The 18,258-nt window shown below is 44.4% G+C and overlaps 1 protein-coding gene across 1 annotated transcript in view; it reads right to left on the bottom strand.

Moving 5' to 3' along the window:
• Window positions 1-18,258, bottom strand: part of exd3 (exonuclease 3'-5' domain containing 3) — a 127,668-nt gene that overhangs the window by 49,751 nt on the left and 59,659 nt on the right. The window lies entirely within an intron of this gene.

The raw sequence follows: 18,258 nt of genomic DNA on the forward strand, positions 1-18,258 counted from the left end.
ATGGTGCCACCTCTGATTGCCTCCCTATTGCTATCCGACATGTTCTATGCAGCCAACTTTGAAAGGCGCTATATAAGCAATGATGTCCTAAATACCCCTACAGCACTGTTAGGGAGCCCACCATGAAAGGCTCCTTATTACTATCACACCCTGGATGCAAAACGCATTCAGGTAACCAGCAGACTTTGAAAGGCACTATATAAGAAATGACTGCCTAAATATCCCCAACCTCTCTGATTTATACGGTGTCACCTCTGAACAGCACAATATAATTCAGTGACTGCCTAAGAATGTCCTCCCTCTTGCTACCTGACATGTTATATGCAGCCAACTTTGAAAGGCGCTATATAACCAATGATGTCCTAAATACCCCTACAGCACTGTTAGGGAGCCCACCATGAAAGGAGCTTCATTACTATCACTCACCCCCAGGTGTAAAACGCATTTAGGTGTGCAGCTGACCTGAAAGGCGCTATAGAAGAAATGACGGCCTCTAGATTTACTGTTAACAGATTTAAAACACACTTTGGGCAGCACAGTGGCGCAGTGGGTAGCACTGCTGCCTCGCAGTTAGGAGGCCTGGCTTCGCTTCCCGGGTCCTCCCTGCGTGGACTTTGCATGTTCTCCCCATGTCTGCATGTGTTTCCTCCCACAGTCCAAAGACATGCAGATTAGGTGCATTGGCGATTCTAAATTGTCCCTGGTGTGTGTGTGTGTGTGTGTGTGTGTGTATGTATGTATGCGCCCTGCCCGGGGTTTGTTTCCTGCCTTGCGCCCTGTGTTGGCTGGGACTGGCTCCAGCAGACCCCCGTGACCCTGTAGTGAGGATATAGTGGGTTGGATAACCCACTGTTGGTTTGTTACATAGCCAACTTTGAAAGGCACTATATAACCAATGAAGTCCTAAATACCTCTACAGCACTGTTAGTGAGCCCACCATGAAAGGCACTTCATTACTATCACACACACTGCCAAACGTAACATTCATTTAGGTAACCAGCAGACTTTGAAAGGCGCTATATAAGTTATCCCCAACCTCACTGATATTTACGGTGTCACCTCTGATTGCCTCCCTATTGCTCTCTGACATGTTCTATGCAGCCAACTTTGAAAGGCGCTATATAAGCAATGAAGTCCTAAATACCCCTTCAGCACTGTTAGGGAGCCCACCATGAAAGGCTCCTCACCAGTCTCAACACCCTGGGTGTAAAACGCATTTAGGTGACCAGCAGACTTTGAAAGGTGCTATACACACCAATGACAACTGCTCCAATTCCTCATTTTCAGCCCCCTTGTTTCTACGCAGTGACACAACACGAGGAGGCAGGCAGGCCAACCAACTAAACAAACCTCCAGGCTGACACTCCGAGGTATTTAATGAGTGCGTTCATTCTGAGAGGTGGCGTACAAAACAACGTCCAGTCGGACCCCCAATCCAGAGTGTTTGCCCAGACAGGGTCGATGTGAAACAAAGCACGGCTGACTTCAGTAAAAGAGCTAAGTGAGGGTAGGCAGTTCACTGCCAGGCATGTTAGGAGGCATCTGTACCAGTCAGAGGGTAAGAGACTGCCACCTGCTGCTGGCATCCTAAACTGATGCCCATTCTGTGGACTCGGGTAAGACTGGTGACTGGAGCACCCCCTACCACCCCCCACCCATACACACATTCACTCCCGCAATTTGACAGACCTAGCCGTTTGTTGGTGGTAATTTCAGTCCATCAAAAGGGCACACAGACCAACATGGTGCCAAAGGACCCAACCTGCATGCCTTTAAGATGTGAGAGGAAGCCGAAGCACCTGAAGAAAAAACAACTCAAGTGGGAGAGAGAGAGAATTCAAGACAAGGGGCTGGAAACGAGTCGGACCACTTCTGTGAGAAAACAAATTCTTAAGTGCATTCCATCAAGAACCCCAGGGGCCAAGTCAGGGCAACAAAAACAAGCTGGAGGCGCAGCGGGCAGGACAGGCTGGCGACAACGAACCCAGACCTGAACTGCCTGATCGTGGCTCTAGGCCATCTCAGAGCAGCTGGCAATGTGGGGGAGCCTGAGCAGCTTTGGTGGGGGGGGGGGGGGGCGCCAATGGAGCTGTGCATATTGACAAGCATGAGGGAGCTACACAGTAGCATCAGGGCACCATCTTGGCAAAGCAAAGAGCAGGAGTTGGCTGGGCAGGGGGGGGTTGGACTTTTTGAGGTCAAGGCCTGGTAGGGTGACCCCCTGCCATCCTCCCTCTTCTGGCTCTCAGTATCCTACAGAAACCCATTAACACTACACTGGCAGCAGAACAACTTACTATCTCACAGACGTGAAAGTGGCACCACTGCCATGCAAACCCATTCTTGTATAGCCACAGTGCCCCAGTTTGAAAGGCGCTATATACAGTCGTATGAAAAAGAAAGTATTCTAAAGTGTTATGAATCAGGAGATAATAGAAAAATCATCTGGTCCTTAGCAGGTCCTAAAATGAGGTAACGACAACCTCAGATGAACAACACCAGGTGACAGACAACGCCATGTCATCATTTATTTAACACAAACTAAGCCAAAAGGCAGAAGCAGTGTGTTGTGAAAAATGTCCACGCTTACGGCATCCATGAGCATTAAGAGGGTACGTAGCAGGCAGGTGCTGCTAGTCCAACTGGTCATCAGCAGCCAGTGGGACCCCCCGCTCTCTTATCAAAGCAGACGTGTTTTCAGTCGGCTGCTCTGGAGCGTTCAGGTGTGTGTGTGTTAACACAATGCCAAGGAGGAAAGACGTCAGCACTGACCTCAGAGAAGCCATTGTTGCTGCCCGCCTGAGAAGGGTTACAGGGCCACCTCCAAACAATCGAAGTTCATCAATCTGCAGTGAGAAAAGATTATTCACGTGTGGAAAACATTTAAAAAGACAGCTGACAATCTTCCCAAGAGTGGACGTTCAAGCAAATCCAGATCCGACTTGTGCAATAATAAGAGAAACTGCAAAAAAAACCCCTAAGAGCTCCATCTCAGAGTCTGCAGGCCTCAGTTAGCACGTTCAAGTTCAGGACAGTACAAGACGACAGAACGAGGGTGGAAAAGCCTCTGCGCTCTTTAAAGAACATGGCGGCATGACTTAGGTTGGCAAAGTTGCATCTGCACAAACCACAGGACTGTCCATTGGGCAGACGAGATTAAAGTGGAGATGTTTGGCCCTAATGCACCACACGCTGTGCCAGCAGATCAGCACAAGCCCCTCAGCCCGGTGCTGGAGGGAGGCCTGATGACTGGGCCTTGTTCTGCAACCACAGCACCAGGGCACCTCGCAGTCACCAAGATGATCATGAGCTCCACTGTATACCAAAGAACTTGAGAGGCAAACGTGAGGCTGTCTGTCCGACAGCTAAAATATGGTTGAAATTGGGGGTAGCGTGACAGTACAAGGAGCCCGAATCCACCAGCAAACCAACAACAGAACGCCTGAAGAAGGGAAGAGTCAATGGAGTCGGTGCAGTGGCCCAAGTCAAAGTCCGGAACTCAACTGTCAAGAGAGCTGCGCAGAGACAAAAACCCTCAGACCCCAATGAAGTGAAGCCACAATGTAAGGAAGAGGGGGCCAGAATTCCTGCACAACGATGATAAAGTCGCCCAGAAAACGAGGACTTCAGGTTACGGCTGCTGCTCTACAAGCTATGGAATCATGGGGTGGACTTAAGTTCTTCCACTAATGGCTTCTCCGTTTTGTTTATGTTAAATAAATAATGACACAATGGGATATGAGACGCTGTGGTGGGTTGGTGCCCTGCCCGGGATTGGTTCCTGCCTTGTGCCCTATGTTGGCTGGGATTGGCTCCAGCAGACCCCTGTGACCCTTTGTTCAGATTCAGCGGGTTGGAAAATGGATGGATGGATGGATGGATATGAGACGTGTTTTACACCCGAGGTTACATTTAAATAATTTTAGAACCTGGGAGGGACTAGATGTTTTTATTTTTATTTTATGATATCTGGATATGTAGAATCATAGAACTCGAAGGGGGTGCACTTTCTTTTTCACACGATGAGAAAATGAACATAGCAGCTTCTCTCTTATGCAGCTGTAAAAAGGTCTCATCAATGTCAGTCCTGGGGACCCCCCTGTGGCTGCAGGTTTGTGTTCCAACCACCTTGTTTTTATTGAACACGAGCTGTATATACCCGGCGTTGCCCGGGGCAGAAGTAACCTAATCGGTCAAACACTTACATATATACCAAAGTAAACCTAATCGGTCAAACAGTTACATAAATACAAAAGCAAACCTAATCGATCAAACAGCTTCATATATACAGAAGCGAACCTAATTGGTCAAACAGTTATGCATGTGCAGAATGATTTTACAAACATTATGCGTGTTAACAATCATTAAAAAGAAAAGATTGAGGAACTGTTCTTCTATATGTGATGAAGCCACTAATCAGACAGATTTTTTTCAGAACCCAGCTGTTTCATAACTAAACTACTGCCACCCCAAAGTAATGCCTAATAGTGGTTTTTGGGGTAGCTGTGGAATAAAAAGGGTGTTTTTTAGTCAGTAAGAATCTGACAGTACCCTTCAGTACGGGCTGAAGGGTGCCTATGTAAGGTTTTACATCCTTCCCGTATGGAAAAAAAAACATACTAAACTTTTTTTTCATCATTACACATAATCTCAGTCAAATGGAAGTACGCATTCTCAATTTATTTTTATCTAATTTTTACTTTTTCACAAAGCCATCCCATGCCAATTTGTATGAATAAACTTTTGCTAGAGAGTTAGCAAAAGTTTATTCATGCACATATTTTAATACGGATAATCTATCTCTAATCAAGGTTCTCATTTTCATTCTAATTTAAAATAATAATAGATACTCATTTTTTTTCTTCTGTTTTAGAAAAACCAATCTATGCCACCTACGTCTTCGTCAAGTCAGCTTCATCCAGCTTCATCACATATAGAAGAAGAGTTCCTCAATCTTTTCTTTTTAATGATTGTTAACACGCATAATCTTTGTAAAATTATTCTGCACATGCATAACTGTTTGACCAATTAGGTTCACTTCTGTATATATGAAGCTGTTTCATCGATTAGGTTTGCTTTTGTATTTATGTAACTGTTTGACCAATTAGGTTTGCTTATGTATATAGATTAGCTGTTTGTCCGATTAGGTTCGCTTCTGTATATATGAAGCTGTTTGTCCGATTAGGTTCGGTTTTTTTATATATGTAACTGTTTGACCGATTAGGTTTACTTTGGTATATATGTAAGTGTTTGACTGATTAGGTTACTTCTGCCCCGGGCAACGCCGGGTATATACAGCTCGTATATATATATATATATATATATATATATATATATATAGCAAAATACCCGCGCTTCGCAGCGGAGAAGTAGTGTGTTAAAGAGGTTATGAAAAAAAAAGGAAACATTTTAAAAATAACGTAACATGATTGTCAATGTAATTGTGTTGTCATTGTTATAACTGTTGCTGTCTTTTATATATATATATATATATATATATATATATATATATATATAGAGATATATATATATATATTATATATATAATATACACACACACAAACATTTATATACATATCTACATATACACATGTACATATATACACACACATACATAAACACACACATAAGACTTACTGAGTGAAACAGGCTTTCATTGACAATCATGTTACGTTATTTTTAAAATGTTTCCTTTTTTTTTCATAACCTCTTTAACACACTACTTCTCCGCTGCGAAGCGCGGGTATTTTGCTAGTATAATATATATATATATATATACATATATATATATATATATATATATATATATATTATACATATACATATACACACATACATGCAGTTTTAATAACACAGAAATCAATATAAACATTAACATCATTATCATATGAGAATATGAAGTAATATATAAGAAGCACATTTCATATAAATATAAATTATTAAACAGTAAAATCTTCTTGTGTAATTTGCTACCGTGGCAATTTGTGTGTCTGTCCAGGATTTTAAATGACCTGTAGCTCGCAAACCGTTGCACCTATACACTTGAAATGTGGTACACATATAGTACGTCACGTCTACTATCCGCTTTATGGGTGATGATTGTTTTAGTCTTTTTATGTTTATTTTATTTTATTGTACAATCAAGTCCTATCTGCGCACAGCAGGGCAGCCGTGGGCGGATGTGTATGGTGTATTCACTCGATGTTATCGTGCATTGCGCTGTCAGTGGTATTTTGATAAAAGAATTTGAACAACATATAAGAAGCGTATAAATTATTAAACAGTAAAACATTAACATTTAAGAAGTAAAGTTACATTAAGTACTACTGCTGTGCCTTCGGGTATACCTCATTTTTTGTTTGCCCATTACATGCTTAAATGTATACATTTTTTGGTGCACCTACCCGAGAACACGCGACATATAACCGACCGTGGGAGAAGCATGGATTTTAAACACGCGTTGAGTTGATGTGCTGGTCTCCCTCGTGAAATAACTGGTAATGTTTGACTAAAATCTACAGCGAGTAAAACGACATTAGCTCCTATTTTTTTTTTACGATCTCTGAGATGTTGCTTTTTTCGGTTCAAGGCTTCATAAGCTCTTTTATGTTGTATGGTGTACTTATCCCAAACCATCATCTTTGAATGTTGCAACACTTTCGCCTTGTATGTAGATCGGGGTAATTACATTCATTGCATTCCTAGTCTGAATCACAATGTGATTGTATGGGTAGTTACCTGGCACTGTAGGGTTGCCACCCGTCCTTTAAAATACGGAATCGTGCCGCGTTTGAGAATGAAATTGCGCGTCCCGTTTTGAATCAATACTGGACGGGATTTATCCCGTATTTTTTTTATCATTTTTTTTTTAAAGCAGCGTCTCATGCAAATCATCCCACACGCATTTTATGAAGATGCCTCCTTTCCTACTTTTGATTGGGTAATACTTGATGTCATCGTTAGTTTGATTGGTGTTTTTAACTGTCCAGTGAGTAGGGCGTGTCTTTCAACGGAATGAAAAAAAGGCCCACCCGACGACCCACCCATTCCATTTTTATATATATAGATGGGAAAAATGTAGAAATTAGAAAACTGGTTTGGTAAAATATATACATCTGTTATAAAAGGAAATCCTGAGACGAGACTTTTTCAAAGAGATCATTTCAAGTCCTGCGAGACTTTGGCCAAGAGATTTTATCAAGTCCCGCCCTCCTCTCACCTCTCATTGGTGTGAATGCCTTTGTCAGACTCGCTTCCTGCGCTCTCAGCTCTTATCCATTTTTATGTTTTCCTCACTTTAAGTTCCCAATAAAAGAAGACGTATTATGTCCAAATCTTACTGAAGAATTTCATCCCGAAGGGTTATCAACAGAAGAAATGAGGACACGGGCAATCCTAGCACCGAGAAACGATGAAGTCAAACAAATTTACGCGAAAATTATCGATCGGTTACACGTCAAATTGATTAAATGCGTATCAACAGACAATGCTGAAACAGTTGGTGGTGATGGTGTGGAAGATGAAAACATCAACTTACAATATCATGAAGAATAACTACAACCGTTTACACCGTCAGGTCTTCCACCGGCTGAACTACTGTGTAAAGAAGGACGTATCGTAATGTTATTGTGTAATTTATGTCTGAGTGATGGGCTGTGCAATAGGACAAGATGAGTCGTATTCAAAATTGGTAAACGATTCTGACATGTAAAATTTTAACAGGCGACAAGAAAGGTAATGTAGTCCATCTTCACTAATGACATTAGACACCAAAGGAGACCTTGATATGCCATTGGTATTAAAACGTTTACAGCTTCACGTTAGAATAGCTTTTGCTATGACAATTAACAAATCACATTCAAAAAAGTCGTTTTATTTAATAGAGAGAAAGAAACAAAATGTAACTCCAAACACGGAATCAAAATTCAATGTGATATTGATGGAAAAGTTCATTCAAAATATTGTTTTTACTGAAGTTTTACAGTAAAAGTGTAAGTTTAAAAAGTATTTGTGTGTTCATTTCAAAGCCAAACAGAACGAAAACGTATAACGCAACGAATACCTCGAACGTAACGATACATAATTTACTTTCAATTTATTACGTTTTCCTATTTTTTACTAAAGTTAATTACTTGCTGTAATGTCAAATAATTAGGTCTATTATGCATATGTAATAATTCCCATGAAAATAAGAATCTGTTTAAATTGCAAATCCACTTCACGATACGCGAGCAGCAGAGCCGTTAAGTGACTAACATGTAGTGCCCCCACGGGGGTTGGCGAGCGAAGCAAGCAGGGGGCAGAGCCCCCAAGTATATTAAAATGTACCAGGCAGTTATATGGGAATAATGTATTGGTACAGTGTCTCTCCAGAAAATCCTTAGGTGCCGTTGGTTTGACTTTGTGTTACTCACGGAGTCCCGAATGAAGCACATGACCTGCACTGTGAGGGAGCGTCAGTTACAGCACTACGGCCATGTGGCGCGTTTCCCCGAGGGTGATCCAGCCTGTAAGATCCTCATTGTTGGGTCCTTGAGTAGCTAGACCAGGCCAAGGGGTCGCCCACGTAACACCTGGCTGTGGCAGATAGAGGGTGGGACTGGACTGCGTGTCTGCCTAGGGGGGTTGCCAACCGGGATCCCGAGTTGTTTCGTCGTGTGGTGGGTGCGCCAACGTGCTGTACCAGTGCATGCTCCCCAACTTGACTTTAACAATATTTTCATCTTTATTTTCATTCTACTTTTTGCCAGGGGTTCTAATTGTTTAATTAATTAATTGTTTTCTAATTAATAGGTCTAACGCTAAAGTAGTTGCACAAACAAACTGTGATTGCCTTCACTACACTATTGGCACGCAGACTTATTTTGCTCAACTGGAAGAATTCCAGCTCTCCTCTGTTAAGTCAGTGGGTCACTGATGTTTTATATTATTTGAAATTGGAAAAAATCTAATTCTCACTTAGAGGATCTGTGCAGACCTTTTCCAAAACCTGCCAGGATCTGATCAATAATATTTTAGAATAAGCTCTTAAAGCGGGGCGGCACGGTGGCACAGTGGATAGCGCTGCTGCCTCACAGTTGGGAGACCTGAGGACCTAGGTTCACTTCCCGGGTCCTCCCTGCGTGGAGTTTGCATGTTCTCCCCGTGTCTGCGTGGGTTTCCTCCCACAGTCCAAAGACATGCAGGTCAGGTGGATTGGCGATTCTAAATTGTCCGTAGTGTGTGCTTGGTGTGTGGGTGTGTTTGTGTGTGTCCTGTGGTGGGTTGGCACCCTGCTCGGGATTGGTTCCTGCCTTGTGCCCTGTGTTGGCTGGGATTGGCTCCAGCAGACCCCCGTGATCCTGTGTTCGGATTCAGCGGGTTGGATAATGGATGGATGGAAGCTCTTAAAGCACTGAGGAAGTAGATTCTCTTCCCATTTCTTTTTCTTCTCCATTTATCTTTATCTGCCTATTAAACTCATCTATTTATTTTTACTAGCTTTAAGTTTTACTCCGTTGGCCATGCTCTCTTTCTCAGGGCTGGGGGTGGATTTGTTTCCAATCCTATTTTTTGTAAAAATTGATCTATTTGTATGAAATGATGACAATAAAATCAATAAAATGAAAACAAAATCATTGTTTTCTAATTAGTAGGTCTAACGCTAAAGTACTTGCAGCCTTTGATGACTCTGTATTGTTTGTCTGGCTGTCATTTTTAATTGTCATTATTAAGACACAATGAAGGGAGCAAACTGTACAGAGAAATCAACAAAAGGGAGTTAAGCATTTCAATCTCTAGTAAAAATGGAGAAGATAATTCTTTCTTAATGATTCTTTGCATTTATATAGCGCTTTTCTCACTACTCAAAGTGCTCAGCAATTGCAGGTTAAGGACCTTGCTCAAGGGCTCAACAGAGCAGAGTCCCTTTTTGACATTTACGGGATTCGAACCGGCAACCTTCCGATTGCCAGTGCAGATCCCTAGCCTCAGATACTAAATGTAAAAATCCTACTGCGGTGCTTTCTTAATGTAGAATAAGAGAAATAAAAATAGCAGCTAATGAATTGAGCTCAGTGTTATCAATGATTAGGAACCTGCTTGGAACAAAAACCTGCAGCCACAGTGGACCCCCTGATCTAAACAACGAAGCCTCAACACTTCTTGCCATCTGCTTTACAGCATTCTGTGATGCTGCCATCTTTGACAGGTGTCATATAAGCAATAGACGGGCACAAGAATGCAGCAGCCTTTCTGTTCGGAGTCCCGCTTAGAAAGGTACTATATAAATAACTTACACTGGAATGCAGCAACAGATCTGTCGTGCACAGAACTTTGCAAGGTGCTACATAACCAAGGACTGCCTCGATATTTTCTGTCTTTTACTTTACAAAGTTGATCTGCAGCCTGCCTTGAAAGGCGCCACAAAAACAATGACGACTAGCAGAATGGTGCAGCTGCTTCTCTGCAATGCAGCCAATGGTGGTGAAAGGCGCTATATAAACAATGACCTTATAAACAATGACCATCTCATTATTCCTGCCAGCTGCCAAGTCTGAAAGGCAGAGCAGCAGCTTCAATCCACACGCACCCACCGACAGAGGGGTTTCTGGCCTGCCCTCAGCAGCCACCTGCAGAGACGGGCACAGAAGGGTTAAGGCGGCAGCCCCTCAGGCACTGGCATAGCCCAAAATGGCACCTCAGTGCTGAGCCGCGTAACCTGAGCTGCCCAGAGGGTCCGGCCGGCCCACCCTCGACAACAGAGAAATGCCTGGGATGGTTTCACATGGAATGCTTTGGTGTTCCTCAGGAATTCCTTGCATACCCCTGCTTGCCTGCGGCGGCCCAACAACAGAACCCGGGACACTGAGCGCTTCATGAACATTAGCATGATAATGGGGGGGGGAGAGGAGCACTTAACAATCAGACGGTTACAAATGGAAATGACGTGCATCCCCTAATGCCCCCCCCTCCCCCCCCCCCCCCCCCCCCCCCCCCCCCCCCGCCTGCCGTCCATTGTGTTCACTCAAATGAACTTCGGCTCCTCCTCCTATTTCAGTCTTTTTCTCCCTTCGTTTCTCTTGAGGCTGCCCAAAACCCTCTGTACCCCAACACGCTAACCCTCCACCAGTCTTCCAAACGAAGCAGCACCCCATTCTCTCCCCCCACCCTCCATGCTGCAAGGCTCTTCTCTCTACTGGTGGCAATGTGCCATCTGTCCTGCTGCTAGCTGCCAAAACAAGCCATTAGCGAAGAGGGAGGAAGAAAGTCCACGATGGGACGTGCAACCCCAGATAACCCCTCGCAGCCGCCACCGTGAGAAACACTGGGAGTCCCCCCAAAACTTTTGATATAACGCCTTTAAAGAGTGGCAACGTAGTTGATGCAAAAACTGGAAAAACAAGATTGGGTGAGAACTACGACACAAGAAAAGAAAATGGAGCGCGGTTTCCTGTGAAAGGCGCTATACAAACTGTGGGCCAACAGGTAAAACGGCAGGTGAGCCACAGGGATTGTTACCTGTGCCAATTCTGGAGTATTTTAAAATAAGAAAGACATCAATTGGGGTCTATGCTTCCCACACCACAGAACCTCCACATGGCGAGTCACTTCTAACAAAGGAATGCATGGACTAGCAAACCCCTGCACCAACAAAGAGATCAAAGGAAACAGAGCTCTGTCAGGTGTGAAAGGCGCTATATAATATATTAACATTATACAAAGTTATTGTTTGCTTTTACCTGCATTTTTATCAATCTTTAATTTAGTATTGTTTTTGTATCAGTATGCTGCTGCTGGAGTATGTGAATTTCCCCTTGGGATTAATAAAGTATCTATCTATCAGCGATAGAGTGACAGATACAACAGCAGATAAACGACAGTGTCTAGTCTGAAGTGTTTCTAGAAGGAAGGAAAATGTTACTAACAGCTCAGGTCAGGTTGGGGAGCAGGCAGTGGCACAGCGCGTTGGCACACCCACCACACAACGAAACAGCTTGGGATCCTGGCTGGCAAAGGCACCACCATGACACTGCAAAGGAATACAGCATGGAAGACACTGGCTCATCTTTTTTATTATATTATTTTTAATTATATTCAATATTATTTTTTAATTATGCATACCAACTCTTAATCTTTTTACTGAAGTCAAGTCAAGTTGCAGAGCAGGCACCGGTACAGCGCGTTGGCACACCCACCACATGATCAAACAGCTCAGGATCATGATTGGCAACCCCCCTCCCCAAGCAAACACACAGTCCCCAGCTACCCTCCAGAAATCACCCCCTATCTGCCACTGCCAGGTGTTACATGGGCATCCCCCGTTGGCATGGTCCAGCCACTCAGGTCCTCAACAATGAAGGTCACCCTCGGGAAATTGCGACACATGGCCGTAGTGTCGTAACTGAAGCTCTCTCACAGTGCAGGTCATGTGCCTCATTCGGGACTCCGCGAGCAACACAAAGTCACACCAGCGGCACCCAAGGACCCTCTGAAGAGACACACATGAAGGAGTCCAGTCTTCATCTCAGGTCACAGGATAGCGTCCATATGTCACAAACAGGAAGCACCACGACTCTAAAGACTTGGACATTCGTCCTTTCACAGAAATATCAGGAACGCCACAGACCCCTTTCCAGTGACCTCATGACCCCCCCCCCCCAGGCAGACACGCGGTTCAGTCCCACCCTCCGGAAATGACCCTCTATCTGCCGCAGCCAGGTGTTACGTGAGCGACCCCTTGGCCTGGTCCAGCCACTCGAATCCCCAACAATGAGGATCTTACGAGCTGGATCACCCTCGGGGAATCGCGCCACATGGCCGTAGTGCCGTAACTGGCGCTCCCTCCCAATGCAGGTCATGTGCCTCATTCGGGGCTCCGTGAGCAACACAAAGTCACACCAGCGGTACCCAAGGAGACTCTGAAGAGACACACATGAAGGAGTCCAGTCTTCGTCTCCAGTCACTGGACAGCATCCATGTCTCACAAACAGGAAGCACCAGGACTCTGAAGACTTGGACCTTCATCCTTTTGCAGATATCAGGAGCACCACACACTCCTTTATGACCTAATGCCCCCCCCCCCCCATGCTCTCCAAATCCGTCCACTGACTTCATAACATGGGTAGCACGGTGGCGCAGTGGGTAGCGCTGCTGCCTCGCAGTTAGGAGACCAGAGTTCGCTTCCCGGGTCCTCCCTGCGTGGAGTTTGCATGTTCTCCCCATGTCTGTGTGGGTTTCCTCCCACAGTCCAAAGACATGCAGGTTAGGTGCATTGGTGATTCTAAAAATTGTGCTTGGTGTGTGTGTGTGCCCTGCGGTGGGCTGGCGCCCTGCCCGGGGTTTGTTTCCTGCCTTGTGCCCTGTGTTGGCTGGGATTGGCTCCAGCAGACCCCCATGACCCTGTACTTAGGATATAGTGGGTTGGATAATGGATGGATGAATGGGACTTCATAACAAAAGTCACTAGAGTCACATGAATGTCACTGCCAAGGTAAATAAACCCCCTGACGAGGCTGACACTCTCTCCGTCCTTTACTTTATACAGCGCCTTTCTACTGCGACGGTACCCATGCAGGGCTTGTGTTTCCTCTTTCTGTCCGTAGGACTTTTAGAAGCCCATTATGTGAATCACTCAGCACTGCAAACCGAGGCCGAGGCTTGCCCTGAGCTCGGTACCCCCCTGGGGCTTTCAGTCCCCCCTGCTTTTCCACTAAGCCAACATTGGCCAGAGACAGAGCGAGAGAAAAAGAAACGCCAATCAAAGTAAATCGAGGAGAAAAGATGGAAACCTTTGAATCTGTGATGACTGGTAGGGCAACCATGGGACGGACAACCTCCTAGATCGGCAGAAGCCCCCGCAAACTTTACATATAGTGCCCTTAAGAAGTGGAAATTGAGTGATTGGAGGTCACATGGATGAATCAAACTGGCCACAAAGAGCTAGCAAAGGGATCAATCAAATGGTGGGCGCTGCCTTTCACATGTGGGTATGGACACATTGTGGGGGGAGATACACAAGTGCCAAAAGCACAGCAGGGGGACACTTACAGCAAGGTGGGGGGGGGGGGGTTTCAGAGTCAAATCTTCCTGTGTGGACAATAACCACGAGACCCCCCCCCCCAACCCCGTGTCGCATTCCTAACAGAGGACAGAATGGACCATAAAAGTGGCAAGCCAGCCATATCTTCTCAAGAGAGAGTTAAGGGCCATCTACTGTGAAGGGCAACATACTCACCGTAAGCAAACGGAGGGACCTCCACGTGGGTCTAGTCTGGAGCACTTTACAATAAGAAATAATTTGGTATGTATGCAAATCAGCTTCAGATTGTAATCAAATGGGCTAAATACAGTTAAAAAAAAAAAAAAGGCACAATACTATAAAGGTGTCCTCTCTATGCAAATCAATCGACGGTAACAATAAAAGGCACTGCATTCACAGGCACCACCATAAAGACTTGGCATGTATGCAAATCAGTTTCAGATTACAATAAAAGGCGCTACACAAGGTGAAAAATAAGCTTCACAATAAAGGTTTAGTATCAGTTTAAGATTACAATAAAAGGTGCAATACACTGTGAAAGATGCAAATCAGTTCAACATCACAATGTAAAGCTTTCCGTATAGATGTCTGATATCTGATAGCACCTTTCTACACAGCACCCGCTCTCGCCTTCTCTCTGTGCCACTGCTACGTGCCCCTCGAATGAATCCCTGGGCTTCCCACACCGAGTCAGTGGCTGTGACTGAATGCGCATCCCCCGAGGCTCCCAAGTCCCCCACTAAACCACACGGACACAAAGGAAAAGAAGAGCAAAGCCGAGCGGAGCTCCTCGTCAAAAGGCCAGCGACATTTCAATTTGTGTTGACAAGTGAGCTGGCCGGCCTGGTGGGCAGGCCGGCACACACAGAGTTAATGCCCTCGCTCGCCCGCTCTCAAGTGTCGGCTTTCACAGGAGGTAAGAGAGTAGAAAAAGAAACAAGTCGCCATCGGCGGGTTAATCATCGCCCCGGAGGCATCAATGGCCCCTACAATGGGGCCGCCTGCTGAAGAATGGCCGGCTGTCATTATCAGTGTGGAGGCCGAGGGTTCTCGTAGTGTCCCGCATGGAATGGGCGGGGGGGCGTTGGGGGGTGAGGCCCCCCACAGACTCACTAATCCCACCACCCATCTAGTGTCCATTGGGTTAACCCCTCCCCAACACTATGGTGGGAGGGTACATCTCTGAAAGGCATGCAGAGTGGCCCACTCACCCTCTGGGGGACAAAAATTGGGGTGGCTGCCTGACAAGCACTACGCCAAAGTCAGTGGGCACTCTCTTTTCCACCTGGGCACCCCCCAAGTATGTCTCACTATCTTTCCATTTCTTTCTTTTTTATTTTCCCTGACCCCCCATGACATTGAGCCCTGTTCCCCTGGAGCAGTGTGGCAGCCTGCACGTTTAGAGCAAGACTTGTTCCCACGGTGGCACTTGTGCCCGCCCCCCGCCACCCCCCCCTTCTTCCTGCTGTTCCCACGGAGGCCTGTGAGGCCCCTCCCCATTCCCACAGCCCTTCACTCTTACTGACAAGTGGCCAGTGTTTTCAGGAAATCAGTGAAGTGTGAAGTCCGGCCAGTGAAGAGGCCAGGCCAGGCAAACTGGACGCTCGACATTCTGCACATCGAAAACAAAAGACGGCGGACAGCGGTCGGGAAAAACAGGCCGGCAACAGGCAAAGGAGCGTGAATTGGATCATCCAGCTCCTCTGGAAATCTCACTGGAATTTTCAGCCATTGAGAAGACCCATGAGGGGCCACAGGTCAGCACTGACGGGACCAGCAAGCCAGACAACGAGCAAAAGTCTCCGCGGCTTCTCAGTCGTCGACCCGAGTAGTGAACACATACTGAGGTGCGCTAAGTGGGCCACAGTCCACGTCAGACAGATAGGATGGCTAGAACTGAATAAGGCAGTACTATGCAGTCTGTACAAAAAGATAAGGGAGCAAGAAGGACACTAAACAAAAGAGGCATCCAAAAATATGTTAGTTATTCTGTAATAAACACAGATGCTACGTCTGTAAGGCGTCAAGTAACATAAAAAGGTATGTATATTAGATTTATAACTGCTCCCAAAAACAGGCAGCACTAGATCAAGAACGAATGAGTAAATTTCAGTTGTCAAAGCAAAAAATCATGACTGCTGCCCACTGCAAAATGAACTACGCCAGAAGTCACTAGCCTTTAAAAGGCGCTATATGGATCAATACAGCGTACCAAATATAAAACCCAGGGCCACAGTGTGACACTAACTCCACTTAACTGAATATACGATACATTTGGGTCTTTAAATATCACTCGCTTGATGAAAGGCACTATAAAAAGTCACATCATCTATGTATCGTCTCACCTGCTTACCCAGTTCAGGGATTATGGGGGATGAGCACCAACCCTGGATGGCATGCCCGTCCATCACATGGCACACTGACATACACACCCTCAACACAATGTCAATTGTAGAGATGTTAGTCAACTTAACTGGTGCATCTTTGGGATGTCCAGCCACTGGACAGAAGGAGAGCATGCAAACTCCACACAGACAGTGCCAGGGGCTGGGATTTGAACCATGGACCCTGGATTTGGGAGGCTGGAGCACCATCTATTGTGTATTTGATTAGTTTAATTCTGAAACTGAGAGTCAGATTGGGTGTAAGGTACGAAACATAAAAGATACTGTACATGTGAAAGAATTACAGAAAGATAAATGTGAAAGGCACTAGGATAGGTCAAAAGATAAGACATGTGAAAGGCACTATACAAGAGATTGACAGACTATCAATCTTTGGATTGTGAAAGGCGCTGTATGAGACAAGAATGTACTGTAGATGTGCATTTAATGATAGATGTCAAAGGCATTATATGATAGGTAGCTAGATAGATGTGAAAGGTGCTATATAATAGATAGATATGAAAGGCATTATATAATAGATTGATAGATAGATTTTAATGTTAAAATAGTCAGCAGGATCACCAGATTACATAGATATGTGAAAGGCACTATATAATGTATAGATAGATTTTAATTCTAGTATAGTCGGTAGGATCATCAAATTACATAGATAGAGATGTGAAAGGCACTATATAATGTATAGATAGATGGATATGAAAGGCACTATACATATAATAGACAGAAATAGTGAAAGGCACTATATAATAGATAGATAGACAGATAGACAGATATGAAAGGCACTATATAATAGATAGATAGATAGATATGAAAGGCACTATATAATAGATAGATATGAAAGGCACTATATAATAGATAGATAGATAGATAGATAGATAGATAGATAGATAGATAGATAGATAGATAGATATGAAAGGCACTATATAATAGATAGATTTAAATTTTAGTATAGTTGGCAGGATCATCAACTTACATAGATATATAGAGATGTGAAAGGCACTATATAATGTATAGATAGACTAATAGAAAGAGATGTGAAAGGTGCTATATAATGTATAGATAGATTTTGATTCTAGTATAGTCTGCAGGATCATCAAATTACATAGATAGACAGAGATGTGAAAGGCACTATATAATGTAAAGATAGATAGAGGAATGGCAGTATTATAGATTAATAGACACCGCTCCTCCAAGCTTTCCTAGGTTCATTTTATGTTTTAACAGCACTTACTCTGAAAGTCACTCTATAAAACAAAGAATAACTGACCAATGTCATTTGCAGCTCTTTGTAAACTACTTTGAAAGGCTCTATATGGCGGTGGCACTTGAATATGGTTAACTTCTGTTAATGCTCATCTGTTCCTAATATACTGAACTAGCTGTCCTCAGCGGCTCTGCCCGCATTGCAGTGAAATAGGACAAACAAAAAAGAAAAAAAAAGGAATAATTTGTATTGAGAAGGATTTATATTAATAGCTTTCATATCCAAAAGCCTCTTCATGAACAACAGTTTTGGTTTTGCTATCGGGGAAAGAATGTAGCTGTGACCTCTTTGCCAAAAATTTAAAAAGCTGGCAAGGTATCTCTGGCCAAGCGGAAGGTAGGTATGCTCTAATGTCAAACGTTGGCACTGTATCTGATCATATTCAGCTCTGACGGGAGAGCGTCCTCCGCATAGGGAGAAGAGCACTTAGCCATGATATCTCTGCCAATGAATAGGTACCCTCTAAAACAAACATAGGTCTGATCTCTCGCTCTCTCAAAAACGTCAAACGTTACTCTTAACAAAAGATGCTAATGTCTGCTGAACAAACAGGTATCGCTAACTAAGCGGAG

This window comes from Erpetoichthys calabaricus, chromosome 9 (genome assembly GCF_900747795.2).
Source record: "Erpetoichthys calabaricus chromosome 9, fErpCal1.3, whole genome shotgun sequence".
NCBI classification, from domain to species: Eukaryota; Metazoa; Chordata; class Cladistia; order Polypteriformes; family Polypteridae; genus Erpetoichthys; species Erpetoichthys calabaricus.